This window comes from Numenius arquata, chromosome 1 (assembly GCF_964106895.1).
Source record: "Numenius arquata chromosome 1, bNumArq3.hap1.1, whole genome shotgun sequence".
NCBI lineage: Eukaryota > Metazoa > Chordata > Aves > Charadriiformes > Scolopacidae > Numenius > Numenius arquata.
The window spans coordinates 46,812,039-46,826,307 of NC_133576.1; positions in this window are offsets into that span (position 1 = coordinate 46,812,039).

Genomic DNA, 14,269 nt, shown 5'->3' on the forward strand with positions numbered 1-14,269 from the left:
AGCTCCCAGTCCCGTTTCAGCATGCTGCTCCAGTGCTGTAGTGCCCGTAGTGGCCGGCAGTGTGTGTGTGTGCATGTCTGTGAGTCTGTGTGCACACACACGTGTGTTTGTGCACATGCCTGCACCAGCTGCATGCAGTCGTATCTGGTGTGCGGTTCAGCAGCCTGCATTAGATTAAATGCTTCCACAACAGACAAAATGCATTTTCCTTCTTTAATAAAAAAGCTAGAGAGATAATTTTATTTCTTCCCTCATTTACTCTTACAAAAAGGCACTGTGGTGTTGCTCTAGGGCTTTTTAAAATTATATGGCAGTTATCTCCTTAAATAAGTACCATTTACTGTAATCTCAGGTTCCTGAGGAGCCTCCTTGCAGCCACCACCTGGCAGACCCAAAGCAAGCAAGGTCCTGCTTGCCTGAGTAAGGCTTGCTCCAGAGCTGCCATCAGAGGGCTGAGGTGACAGCAGGCACGGCATGAGCAAGACACGGGGTTTGGTCCCATTTAATTATTGGGGCCCCTTTGTAAGGGCCCCTTCTGAGGTATGACAGCTGCTTTCCTTCTCATAATATTTCAGCTATGTAAAATATGGTGATAACACTTAAAATTAACACCAGTTCCAGAGTAATTCACAGAGCTAGCCGTATTTGTCTCTGTAAATTGCAATCTTATTCAAACCTAAATGTGTTAGGAAACACCTCGAGCACAAGTTTTAATAAGCAAGTCTCTTTCAGAAGGATTAAAGGGAGGTGAAAAGCCCAGTAGATGCTCTTTCATGAAAGCATGTAGAGGCATCAAAGGGGGGGTGAGGTTGTTTTTCTGTTCCTTTTGTTTGTACAAAAGCTGTTTGGCATCTATATTGTATGTGTTTGTTTGTTTGGCAATAGTCTGCCATATGGCTTTTCTCTTTTCTTCCAACTGCAGCTCTATGTTTTCGAAGGAGCATAAATCATAACGACAAGTAAAATAGCAAGACTTTTGTCAAAAATATATGTACATCTACAGTTTTAAGAACATAGAACATTTTGGGTTGGAAGGGACCTTTAAAGCTCACCTAGTCCAATATCCCCCTGCAATGAGCAGAGACTTCTTCAACTAGATCAGGTTGCTCAGAGCCCCATCCAGCCTGACCTTGAGTGTGTCCAGGGATGGGGCATCTACCACCTCTCTGGGCAACCTGTTCCAGTGTTTCACCATCCTCATTGTAAAGAATTTCTTCCTTATACCTAGTCTGAATCTACCCTCTTTTAGTTTAAATCCATTACCCATTGTCCTATCACAACAGGCCCTATTAAAAAGTCTGTCCCTATCTTTCTTATAAGCTCCCTTTAAGTACTGAAAGGCCACAATAAGGTCTCCCCAGAGCCTTCTCTTCCTCAGGCCGAACAACCCCAGATCTCTCAGCCTGTCTTCATAAGAGAGGTGCTCCAGCCCTCTGATCATTTTTGTGGCCCTCCTCTGGACCTACTCCAACAGGTCTATGTCCTTCCTATGTGGGGGCCCCAGAGCTGGATGCCATACTTCAGAGTGGGGTCTCACCAGAGTAGAGTAGAGTAGAGTGGCAGAATCACCTCCCTCAACCTGCTGGCCATGTTTCTTGTCCTCCACCCCAACATAGCAAAACCCTGTTTCTGTACCCAAGTACAGGTTTCCTTCTTTCTTTCACTTCCTTTCCTTCCAGAATGTCAGTCTTTTAGGCATGTGTGAAAACATCAACCTTCTACTCTGCTCAAAAAGTACAGTTCAAAGCTCATATCAAAATCACACTTCTTCCTTTTTTGTGTTTTGTTTGTTTTGATTTGTACCATTTCCCTCAAAATAAACCAACTTTACTCTTACAGACATTCCTCTTTATGAAAACAGCTTAAAATGTTTTCCTCAATGAAACCTGGACACCTGCCTTATTTCAATAATCTCTCAGTTCTTTAAGTAAAGCAGATGCTGTAGAGTCAGCCCAGAAGAAATCGTACTTTTCCTACTCATTTTTGTTATCTAGATTCTCCCTTCTAAAAAAAAAAAAAAATCACTTTAATCTGTATATCACCCAGTCTCCAAAAAGGCCACTGAAAAGAAAATAGTGCACAACATCTGGAGGCTGCAGAGTCTGCTCTGCCCAACCGCCTCCCTGGGCTGGAGTCAGCTGTGCATCCTGCTGACTCAGACCTGCCACACTTTCAGAGGAGTAAAATATGACTAAAAAGTGCTAAAGTAAGTGTTCATCTATAATTCAAATTTGCAGGCTATGTATATATCATATATAAAATAAGTTCAAAATACCTTTTCTATGAAACGCTATTCCTATAAAATGAGATTTTTCTTTTCAGATCAAAGAAGAGTTTTAATAAACGGGGACAAAATTTTCTGTTACAGCATTTCTTGCAAAAGGCGGGGATTAAACTTCTTCATTTTCTAACCTGATCCCTCTGACTTCTGAGAAGCATTTCCTGGTCAGGTGCTGGCAGCAGCCTACCCATGGTGGGGTTTCCCTGCTGTGCAGGGACCCCAGGGCCAGGTCTGATGAGCACCGCACAACTGCACTAAGTGGGTGACTAAGGGTTGTTTTCCCTGTGATCACCTGAGAAAGCAGCAGACAAAAATCAGTGGCTGCTTCACACCTGTCTGCCAGATTATTTATATCGAAGAGAAGGTCACAGTCTTAGAAAACCCCAAAATGCTACAAGAGCTCTCGGAAAACACCGAGAGGTCTCTCAGACCATTGCCCTGGTTTCCTCTATGGCAATGAAAGCTCTTCCCCGCAGCCACGCCAGAGCTGCAGGGGAAGGCGATGGCACAGCACAGCAGCATTTTTGCTCCAGAGGCTGGATGCAGCGCCCGTGCGACAACCACCAAAGACCAGGCTTCAAGCTAAGAGATATTTCTGGGGAGATTTCAAAGAGGCTGCTGGCTGCTAAGCAAGGTGACCAAGGTCCCTCTGGTGCAACTATGCCAGCCAGCTCGTTTTCCAGACATGTTTTGTAAAATTACTGAAATTTCTATTGACCTCCAGTAACACAAATCATTTTCCTCTATTGTGTTTCCTCTATATGTGTTAAACAGCATCAAAAGCGTGCAAATGATTACAGAGGGAATCTCTGTCCTACTGGCATCACTTCAACACAGTCAGAATTAAATCTCAATGTAAGCATTTTCTCACGTGTCTAAGAAGCTATATTAGGAATGTGGCTTTGGAGGAATAAAAAAAAAAAAATTCTGTTTTATTTCAAGTGTGAGAATTTTTTTTTATAATTGTTCTTATTGCTTATTAGTGACCCAAAACTTAGGCCAGATTAAAATATCAAGAGGCAGGCCCATATGGCAGACATTCATGGTCATGGTAAGCATTAAATGGATGGATGAGCAGATGAAAAAAGAATAGCTGCAGATTCTAACACTGAAAAAGGCATTAGGCATATTGTCTGAGAGAAGAGGAGGGAGGAACACTATGAAAAGGGTGAATTGGGAGTGGAAGGCAAGGGATGAGATGAGACCTTCTCTTCCACCTTCTGTTTTTTAATGAAGAAGACAAGAGGTCTGGGAGAGTGGCTGTGCAAAGAGATAGGGCAGCTGAACGGAAATAGATCAGATCCCAGGCATGCCTCAAAGAGCAGAGTTAGAGAAGCAAGTCTTCAGCTCCAGAAAGTAAACCGGTAGGTGTTCAGGACACAGATATCTATGAGGCAGGCTCTTGGGAGCTGAGAGGTGTTTCAGCCTCAGCTTCCTGAAGGCAGAAACCCCAGGCTCCTCCATCCAGTTCTCCTCCTGTGCTGGCTCCAGGATGGGTGGGAGCACCTCACCGGGGGAAGCCCCACCTTGCACAGCTGCAGCACAGCTGCCAGCGCAGGCATGGCTGGACAGCAGGCTCCTCAGAGCATGCACAGATTTGTTCACCTCTTAAAGGGAAGAGCACTAAAGGATTTAAAATGGTTAAGCTACATTTTTTCGCATGTTTGAATCATGCTCTATTTCTCCATGCTTTATGGTAATGAAGAAGTGGTCGGCCAGTAAGGCAACCCCACTCAGGCAAACTCTTAAAAACCATGATCATATTTGCCTTCGGCTTGGCTTGTAAAGATAAAATAATGGAATAATAAATCCTTCTCCCCTGTCACTGAGGAGCTTTGTTTTTCCAAAGTTAAATAACTTAGTGGATTGTGGCAGTGCACAATTTACCCTTTCAGCATGTGAGTCACAATCAACTTTAATTACTTAAGTAATTCAGTCCCTGAGCTCCTTTTACAGTGGGCACCATTGCACTGTTTGGCATCCAGCCTGTGATTTGTAAATGCATCTGAATCTCCCATATGCGTGCAGTGCTCCCCTACATAAAACTTTATATATTCCTACACTTCTTCCAGGAGTCATATATTATTTACATCATCTGTATTGCAAACATACCAGAAGCGCACTGCAGTTTTCTCTGGAGTTCAGCTGGCTTTTCATGTTTCCCATGCCTGAAAGTATATTTAACATTCCTGCTTCATCCTGTATCTCCACTTTACCGACTACACAGACTCTTTTATGCAGAGCAGTGCTCCCCCTGTAAGTAGGTGAAGGTTTGTTTACTCACATAACGCAGGACAGCTCCTAAACTAGTAATTCTGAAAAAGCAGCTGTAATGGCAGTGAGAAGCAACAGAAGGAACTGGGTAGCAATATTTCCTCCTCTGAACATTTGAGTGGGCTTGTCTAGAAGTGAAGGAGAACTGAAAAAACAAGAAGATAGCTAGGTGGGATCACCAGGAAGGAAACAAGCTGAGATTGGCTCTGCAGTTATGGTAACTGGTAGGAGCAGTGGGGAAATCCAGTATGGAGAAAGAGGAGAAAGGCAGCCCTGCAGTGTTCCCGTGTGCAAGGCTGAGCTGCAAACTAACTCTCTGCAACCACCCCGAGTTCTGGGAAATCACTTATGTGGCTTTTGAAGTCTTTGTTCTTAAATGGATCCTTTGTTGCTTCAGATATTGATCAGCTTACAAGATGTTCTGGGCAAACACAAGAGGAAAAGTATCGTTTGGGAGAAAAGTGGAATATTGCAGAAAGTAACATTTCTAGAGCACACATTAGAACCAGATGTTCCACTCAAAAGTATTTGTGGTCAGGGACTACGCCGAGAAACTAACTGCTATAAAGGGAAAAACCCAGAATTATAGCACACTAGATACAAGAAAAAGTTACACCAAGAGAAAAAAGAGGACTGAAGAAAGATATATTAGGTGTCTTACACTGACAACTGTAATTACAGGTTACTATCCAAGCAAGGAAAAGGTTGGATCCAGCTCCCCCCTCTTCCACAGATGTGCTGCTGGACTTTGACCAAACCACATAGGCTTCACTTCAGTGTTGACTAAGGACTTGAGGGCTTTGCCACACTGAGAGGTTTTATTTTCCTCTTCCACTGCGCCTTAGTCATAAGGTCTGGATGCAGCCCAGAGGCAGCCAGTTCTGGGAGGGCTGGCAGGGGCAGGGCTGGTATGGCAAGGCGCTGTATGGCCATTTCTTCAGGGCGCCACAGAGAGTGTGAGGAGGAAGAAAGTGGCTGTCAGTACCTCCGGGCCCTTCCCAGACCAGCAGACTCTTCCCAGGGTGAGGATCCCCTTGTAAATGGGGATTGGGCTGTTTCTGTGCCATTTTGAAGAGCTGTGAGGTGCAAATTCACTGATACATTTAGGTGACCCACATGATATGGTGATGGAAGATGTGGAAAAGCATACAAATAAAAGTAAATAAATACTTCAGTCATAAATTTTAATGACAGAAAAGCATAACAGAAGAACAGCCGTACTGTCGTCATACAGAAAAGCAAAGATTCCCCTGGCTCTATACTCTGAGTGTGGTCAGAAGTAAATGTTTAAATGCTCAAGTGAAGCACATGAGGAGTAATGCAGACACTGAATGACCCACCCCTTCCTCCCAGCTACTGGTCATCAGTGACATAGTGACTTCTGAGCTGGGGGTTTCACCCTGAACACCATTTTGAATAGAAACTGATCTCCCTGTCCTCTGAAAATTTGCCCCATCAGCTTTTGAACCCATTTATTATTTTGATCTCCATAATATTCCGTGGCCATGAGTTGCACAACTTCACCACATGCTGGGTGATGAAGTGCTCCCTTTTTAAACGCCCAGCTGATTATTTCATCAGCCCTTATTCTTATATTGTCAGGAATAATAATTAATCTCTTTCCTCAACTACCCATTACCATTCATGATGTTATCATCTCTTCCCCAAGCTGAAAATACCCAGTATATTTCAGCTTTCCTCACACTAAAGTGACTCCATTCACTGATCCTGCTTCTTCCTTTTTCTGGGCCACTTTCAGCTCTCTGTTCTGAGCTGCAGTGATGAGTTCACTGAATAATATTCAGGATGTAGATGCATCATGAATTTATGTGGTAGCATAACTATTATTTTTGTGTTTTCTCTCTATTCTTTTCCTAATAATTCCTAATAATCTTTTTGACCACCGCTGAGCAATGAACTGATTTTCACAGGGACTTATCAGTAATGACTCTCAGATCTCTTTCCTGAACATTAGAAGCTAATTTAGAAACTGTCATTCTGCATGTAGCCATGGTGCTTTTTTCCCATATGCATCACTTTGCATCTATTGACATTGAATTTCTTCTGTCATTCTATTGCCCAATCACTAAGCATTGTGAGATCCTTCTCCAAAGGCGAAAATGAGAAAATTGATAGTGAAATCTGGCCAATTTCACGTTAAATGTATTTGTAATTTCATAGGAAGCATAGTCAATATGTGAAGAACACAACTCAGCAAAAAACATACCTCTTACTGTCAAAAAGTCATCGGAAGTTCATCTCATAGACGATCGGATTTCTAGAGAAAAGAAATTCTTTTCTTCATTTGTATGTGGCTGAGGGAGTAATAGCTTTCCAATCTAAACTTCAAGTCTGAAATATCTATGATGCAAGGAAGGCTGGATTTGGCAATCAGGCGGTCAGCATCTCCTCGTTGTCTCAGGGGAACTAACTAAGCCTATACAATTCAGAGAGTATTGACATCCCTGTCAGGATAGCTATATTCTGACAAGACTATGTCAGGTCTGATAAGACTGTGAATTGGTGTTCTTTGGTGTCCTGACACCCTGATGCAGGGTGCATCACATGCTTTGCTGTTTGCCGGCACACCAGAAGGCTGTGCCGCCATACAGGAAGACCTGGACAGCCTGGAGAGTTGGGCAGAGAGGAACCTGATGAACTTCAACAAAGGCAAGTAAGTGTAGGGTGCTGCACCTGGGGAGAAATAACCCCATGCACCAGTACAGGTTGGGGGCTGACCTGCTGGAGAGCACCTCTGAGGAGAAAGACCTAGGAGTCTTGGTGGACAACAGGATGACCATGAGCCAACAATGTGCCTTTGTGGCCAAGAAGGCCAATGGCATCCTGGGGTGCATCAGGAAGAGTGTGGCCAGCAGGTCGACAGAGGTTATCCTCCCCCTCTACTCTGCCCTGGTGAGGCCCCATTTGGAGTACTGTGTCCAGTTCTGGGCTCCCCAGTTCAAGAAGGACAGGCAACTGCTGGAGAGGGTTCAGCAGAGGGCTACAAAGATGATTAGGGGCCTGGAGCATCTCCCTTATGAGGAGAGGCTGAGGGACTTGGGTCTTTTTAGTCTTGAGAAGAGAAGGCTGAGGGGGGATCTGATCAATGCTTATAAATACATATAAGAGGATGGGGCTGGTCTTTTTTCAGTGGTGCCCAGGGATAGGACAAGAGGAAATGGGCACAAACTTGAATATAAGAAGTTCCACCTAAACATGAGGAGGACCTTCTTCACTTTGAGGGTGGCAGAGCACTGGAATAGGCTGCCCATGGAGGTGGTGGAGTCTCCTTCTCTGGAGACATTCAAAACCCGCCTGGACACGTTCCTGTGCAACCTGCTCTAGATGGACCTGCTTTGGCAGGGGGGTTGGACTAGGTGATCTCCAGAGGTCCCTTACAACCCCATATGATTCTGTAATTCTGTGATTCTGTTTGCATCCCCACCCCTGTACCACAGGCAGATGTTGTTCACATGCTGCGTCCCCCTGAAAATACGCTTTGGAAATTATTTTTGTTAATAGCTTTCTGTAACGACCTCTATAGGCCATCCATACCTCCAAGCAGTTAGGTGAGTCACCAAAGTAAGGGCATGTCCCATTTGTAGAAAAAGAAAAATATTCTCTCTGTGCAACGAGAGAGCTAAAGAGAACTTGTTACCAGCGTAATGAGTGAGTTTAAGTTTCATAAGGTAAACGAGACCTGACACTTGCACGTGGGTGCCTGCATAAGCCAAGAGGTAATTGTTTGGCTATGGATTTGCAAGCACAGATCCTGCCCATGAAAAAGGTGTAGCAGGACCTGGGAGAGATTCGGTGCTGCCTCCTGTCCGTATCAGGCAAAATGCAGCAAGTTGCTGCAGGCTTCCTCCCTCTCCCCTCCCCATTGCCTTGACTCTAGGAACTTTAATTAAGCAAATCCACAGGCTTGTGCTTTAGCACACACAGTCTTGTACCCATGTTAAATGTGAGTTTACTGCACCCAGTGTCACTACAGTTCTGAAATTTCACGTGGAGCACTTTTCAATGGACTGCATTCAGTTATTTGTTCAGGCTCTGGTTCTGTCCTTACCTACTGCAAGGGCACTGACTTAAAGACAAGGAGTAGCAGGCATACAGCTGGAAAGAGAAAAAACATGAATGAAATGCCACTTAATCTCATTTAATCACATTTCCTCTCTTCCTTGCCCAAAAGAACAAGATTTATTTAGAAAAGAAATAAACTGTCTTAAAAGGAAAACTTTTAAGTAAATTTCAAAGTCAAGATCATGCCAACTAATATTATCTATTTCAAGACTTCCTGCCTTGCTTATCTCCTTTTAATTAACCTACTTCTGACCTGGACCATGTGTTTGCCTGGCAGACACAGTCTCATTTTGCAATTGTTCTTGGTTAAATAAAAGAGTCCGTGGTAGTGTTTGTGCTCAACACTGCTGCTACGTATTTCCTGTAGCAAAGCTAAGAACAGCATGTGAGTGAGGCTGAGAAGCAGACGTGGAACAGGAGTAACATAGAAGGAAGCTAGGGTTTTACTCAAAATGCTGCACACTGAAGTGGTTCATAAAACAAAGTGGTCGATCTGCTTCTATCTCCCTGTTTCTACAGCTCAGATGTCTGGACACAATCCTGGAACCAAAGGGAGCACAATCAGCAGAATTTCTATTCATTCTTATCTTCTAAAGCACAGATTTAAAATCCTCTTGTGCACAGTGACAAACAGACCATTGCTGGGTGACAAAAAACTTGCTTCCTAAATGGAGTCCGCCTCTTTATTATAAATCTGAAAATAAATCTGATAAAATTCTCAAACTCCAGATAACACCTAGACTTCCCAAATGTGTCTTATGCAAAAGACAGCAGCACCAAAAATATGTAGTTTTAACTACCAAAGATTTTATCTCTTGTGATTTTAGTAGCGATTTGATGCAGCCATAGATGGCAAAAAGAGAGACGCTAATCCACTTACCCAGCAAATCCTGTCCTCCAAAAAGTACAGAGGCTTGGGCTAGGGTAAAACTGAGCTTGAACAGTTCCTCTTCCAATGCAGTAAATTACAATAGGAACATTACATAAATAGAAGAGTTGAAGGAAGGAAGGAAGGAAGGAAGGAAGGAAGGAAGGAAGGAAGGAAGGAAAACAGGGTTTTGATGGAACAAAACAAACTAGAATGAGTAGGATAAAATACCTTTATCTAGGCAAGTGAAAAACTTGTTGGTGAATACAGGAAACTGATGCTATGAATAGATAACTTCACAGCTGATTCCTTTTCTCCCCAATTTTTTTCCTTACTGTGTTCCAATAAAGAATACAAAACGGTGGTTATTCAGTGCAGGAAAGCTGTATAAATACGACCTAAACACAGCCAACTATGAACAACTGCAACAGTGATTCAGGAAGAGAAAAGCAAATAAAAGGCAGTTTAGAAGAAGTTCTGCCAAGAAAGGCAATCAATGGCAGGGCCAAACCTCACCCTCTGGAAAAGAGCACAACTGAGCTGCCTTTGAGGTGATGCTCTTATGCTGTGGCACCATCTGTGTGTGGCCTCACAGTGATGTGACTCCCCAGAAGTCATTTGTTGGACCACAACACCTTCCAGCCTGGTCCAGCTACAAGCACTGCAGTGTCTCGGATCACAGACAACCAGCAATGTGAAAGTTGAAGATAAAAGATAACCGCAAGCTTTTCTCTTCTGTCATAAGCTCAGCTGAAATATAACACAGTCCCAAGCAGAGAGGAGATAATCTTAGGTGTTATTGCCAACCTGTTTACTTACTTACTGTCAGATGACAAATGCTGGCAAGTCTATATCTCCTCCTGTTTGATAGCCAGAAATGTTGTTTTCCAGAGTTTCTCCTGTTAAAGACACGCTGAAGTGGACATAAACTAAGGTGGATGCACAAAGCCAAGCTATACACTACAAGGGGTGGTGAGGCTGCTGCAGCACCTTTCCCCCAAGCAACAGTGAGGCTGAGCATAATTTCCTCACCCTTTCTTTCTTTCTTTTCTTGTTTAAGGTAGTTATATTTCCCAAGGATGGTTATACTCAGGCAGGCAAGGTGCATCTTCAGCGTTGTGAACAGGCTAGGCTTGAACACAGACGTCATGGCTTTCACCTCTAAACAGGGCAATCACAAATGAAATTGAAAGGTTAGAACTCTTAAATGAAAAGCACATATCTCTGGCAACAAATAACTATGTGCCAGATTGCTATACCAATTAACAACACAGGGGGTTTTTTGTACCTCTTCTTAGATCTGAAAGAAAAGAAATACAAGTTCCTGAGAGTAGAATATAGAAGAGCATCATTCAGCATCACTAAAGACCATTTAATCAACTGCTTCCCTCCAACACTGATCAAGGAAGAAGGATTTGCTTCTCAAAATACTCTTTTGTCTCTAACTCTTTTAGGAAGGATTTTCTGCTTATTGTCTTTGCCTGACCCAGACCAGCCCCTGCCTCAACTAGGCAAAATAGCCCTGGGATATATCCCTGGGAACTAAAAAATTTGTTGTGAAATAGAGCTTGAAAATTACTGGGAATATTACATCAAAACACCATGTTTGGATGCTGCTTAATAAATGTTGCATTTCAGAAATATCTACATGTTCTCTGTGACATCAAAACAAACAATTCCTCTGAAATTACACTATTTATCTAAACAAAATCTAAAGCAGAAAAAGGTTAAAAGGATTAAATAGTCCCAAAACAAAGTTGAAAAATCTCCTTTTAGTTTAAATAAAGCATTTGAGTTTCACAAAAGAATCCTTAAAAATACCCTTTTTGGCTCAGCATCAGGCGAATATCTTTCCATTCTTTTGGTTCAATGGCCATTCTGACAGAACTAGTACTCACCTCTCTCTCTTCCACAATACAAATTCAAAGCAGGAGTACCCCTATTTTCCCAGACAATGCTGCATTCTTTCCTAAGAAGAATGTCTTTTGAAGCTGAGATGTCTTGAGCATAAAATCTATAAATAGATACTGAGGAAGGTGACTTGGGACAGCTGTGAGCTGTATAAAGGGTGATTTCCCTACTCAATGAGAGCAGCAAAATTGGATTCAATTTATTTCTATGCCAAAGACTCATAGCCATGTATCCAGATGTCTGTAATTTTCCAGACTAGGAACTAGCAAACCTCCCTCAGCAGGGCAGCAGAACTTTTTCTTGGGGAACCCTTGTGCAGCCCTGTCTGGAGGTGCTGGTCTGCAGATCAGGCTTGCAAAGGCGATGGAGAAGGGCAAAGCCAGGAATATAGTTCTCCTGTCCCAACCTGAACCTGCAGCTTCATGTGTCAAATATCTGAACGTCAAGTGGGCTGGAAGGCTCAAGAAAATGGCAAAAGGGTGGTAGGATCTTCCCAAGCATATCCTCAGGCTGGCAGTGGCCAGGCATTACTTCTGCTGGGCTGCCTTCGGGATGACAGGGCCCTTGCTCAAACTCGTGGCTGACAGAAAGCCATGGTGCAAATCCGCTATTGCAAACACTGCCAGAGTTAGACATTTTAATAGATGCCAAAGGTATCCAGCTGCAGGTGAGGTTCTGTAAGTCAAGACATTCATAGAAAGCAGAAGGAAAAGGTTATTGCCACTGCGGTAACTGTACCTTTACCACTGGGTTATTTGTGATAAGTCTATCTGAACATCCAGGCATGAGAGAAAATGACAGATTTTAAATCAAACCTCTAGCTTATTACCAACAGCAAAAGCAGCTTTAATTTATATATGTAAAGAGCTTCCACTTAGACATCATATCCACACTGTAATTTCAAATAAACAACATTTAAAACTGCAGCTAACAAGACTGAAAGTTAAAAGCCTGATGATTAATCCATCACTTCACCTGTCTTCCCAAATTACACATGTTTAGCCAAATAAAGTATTAACATTCTACATTTTACACACAGCAGCACTGAATAAAATAATCCACTGTGACAAATGTTTCCAGAGGGGGGGGGGGAAAAGACTTGTAAACTGTTGAGAAAGCTGATGTAATGCACAAGAAGCTCTCAGAGATTTCATAAGCAAAAGACTGAGCTTTCTGAACAACACCTTGCACATATTTTCTGAATGCATTCATACTTGTACTGAATTGCACCGTTGTGCATTTGTGGCTGTTGTCACTGGCAGGCAATCGCAGTGAGGGCCACTGGAATGGCTTCTGCGCCTCTTCCCATTACAAAGTGTTTCACACCGCACTGCAAAAAAGACAGAGGTAGAGATAAGAAAGGTGAAAAGGAAAAACTAGAGACGAGCTGAAAATCACGCTCCATCAAGAAGCACGGCATGGGGCTGACAGAAGCTGCCTGGTATAACTGCGGTTTCTCACAAAAGCAGCCTGAGAATATGCAGAACAACCGATTCAGAGCAGACCAGAAGCAAGTGTATTAAAAAGCAATGCCAGCTTGCGAAGTATAACTAGAATAGCACTGAGTGCTGTGACACATAGTCAGGGAAACAGACTCATTACCTAATGCATATGTTTGGAAACTGTTTCCGAGGGAGAATTTCTGGTGATAGGTACAGTTTGTTCCTCTTTCTCATTTAGCCAAGTAACGTTTTCACTGATTAAGGAGAAACATAAACCAGTTGGAGCAAGACTGTGACACATCCTGGCTCGTGTCTAGGCTTGAGCTGGGAGGCTGAAACTACGTCACCAGACCTGTGAGCTCTTTCTGGGGTGTTGTATGTGACGGAGTCAGGTTGCCCACTGAGGTGGACCTGAAACTACAGGCAATTCGAGATGCATTTTTCACCCATTTATACAGCATGTCTTGCACTTCTGTCACAATATACATGTGTATAAAATCTTAAAACCTGGGAGGGATAACTTACAAGTGTGTGACAGCAAGGAACCAAGGGAAGGATGGAATTTGTTGAGAGGAGGCTGCTCCTTGAGGAGCACAGCTCCAGGCTGTGCTCTCATAAGTCATTCCTTGGCCCTGTTTATGCTTTTTGGCTACTGTCATGGTGTAATGCTTAAGAAGAGCCCAAGTTGTTACTGATTTTTCTCCAATGATACCATCCATTAATGTCCTGTTAGTAAGCGCTGTCACCATCACAGTGTTTTTATACAACTTCTAGGAAACAGGTAGAGCGTGCCATACTCTGGCTTCTCCCCAGTGTAGCCCCTCTCCTCAGATGGGGTTACCACCATCCTGTTGGTGAACTCTTTAACTGACCACTAAGACCGCAGAGGCAAAAAGTCTGGTAAAATGATAGCCTATGAATGGCCAAAGTACCATCCAGTGCTTTGGAAATCCAGTTTCCAGTTTATCCTGGCATTAGCCTCGTCAGTCTGTTATAAGGCTTAGTGATTCTGGAGTCCAAGTTTTAGTGCCAACATCATGTAGAGTTTATACTTTAGAATGAGCCAGAGGTGCTGTCATTGTATTTCAGTGCTCTTGATGGAAATTATTTTTCATTCATTTATTCAAGCACCTTTTAAGCCCCAGATAAGGTTTCAGCATCCTGCAGCAAGTTCCACCATTCAGCTAGGTGTTGGGTAGAGAAATAGCTCCTGGGCTTTTCTGAACCTGCCAATTGCCACTTTCCATTTGTTGCCCCCCTCCCTCCATTTTTTACATTGGAGGAAGGGTCTCTTCTGGGCAGCTCCGAGCAGACCCCGCTCGTCTCCTCCATACCACCTACAAATCCATGTTATATCATAACTCCTGCTCAGTCCTCTCCCTTCCAGGCTGAAGAATCCCCCTGAGGTGC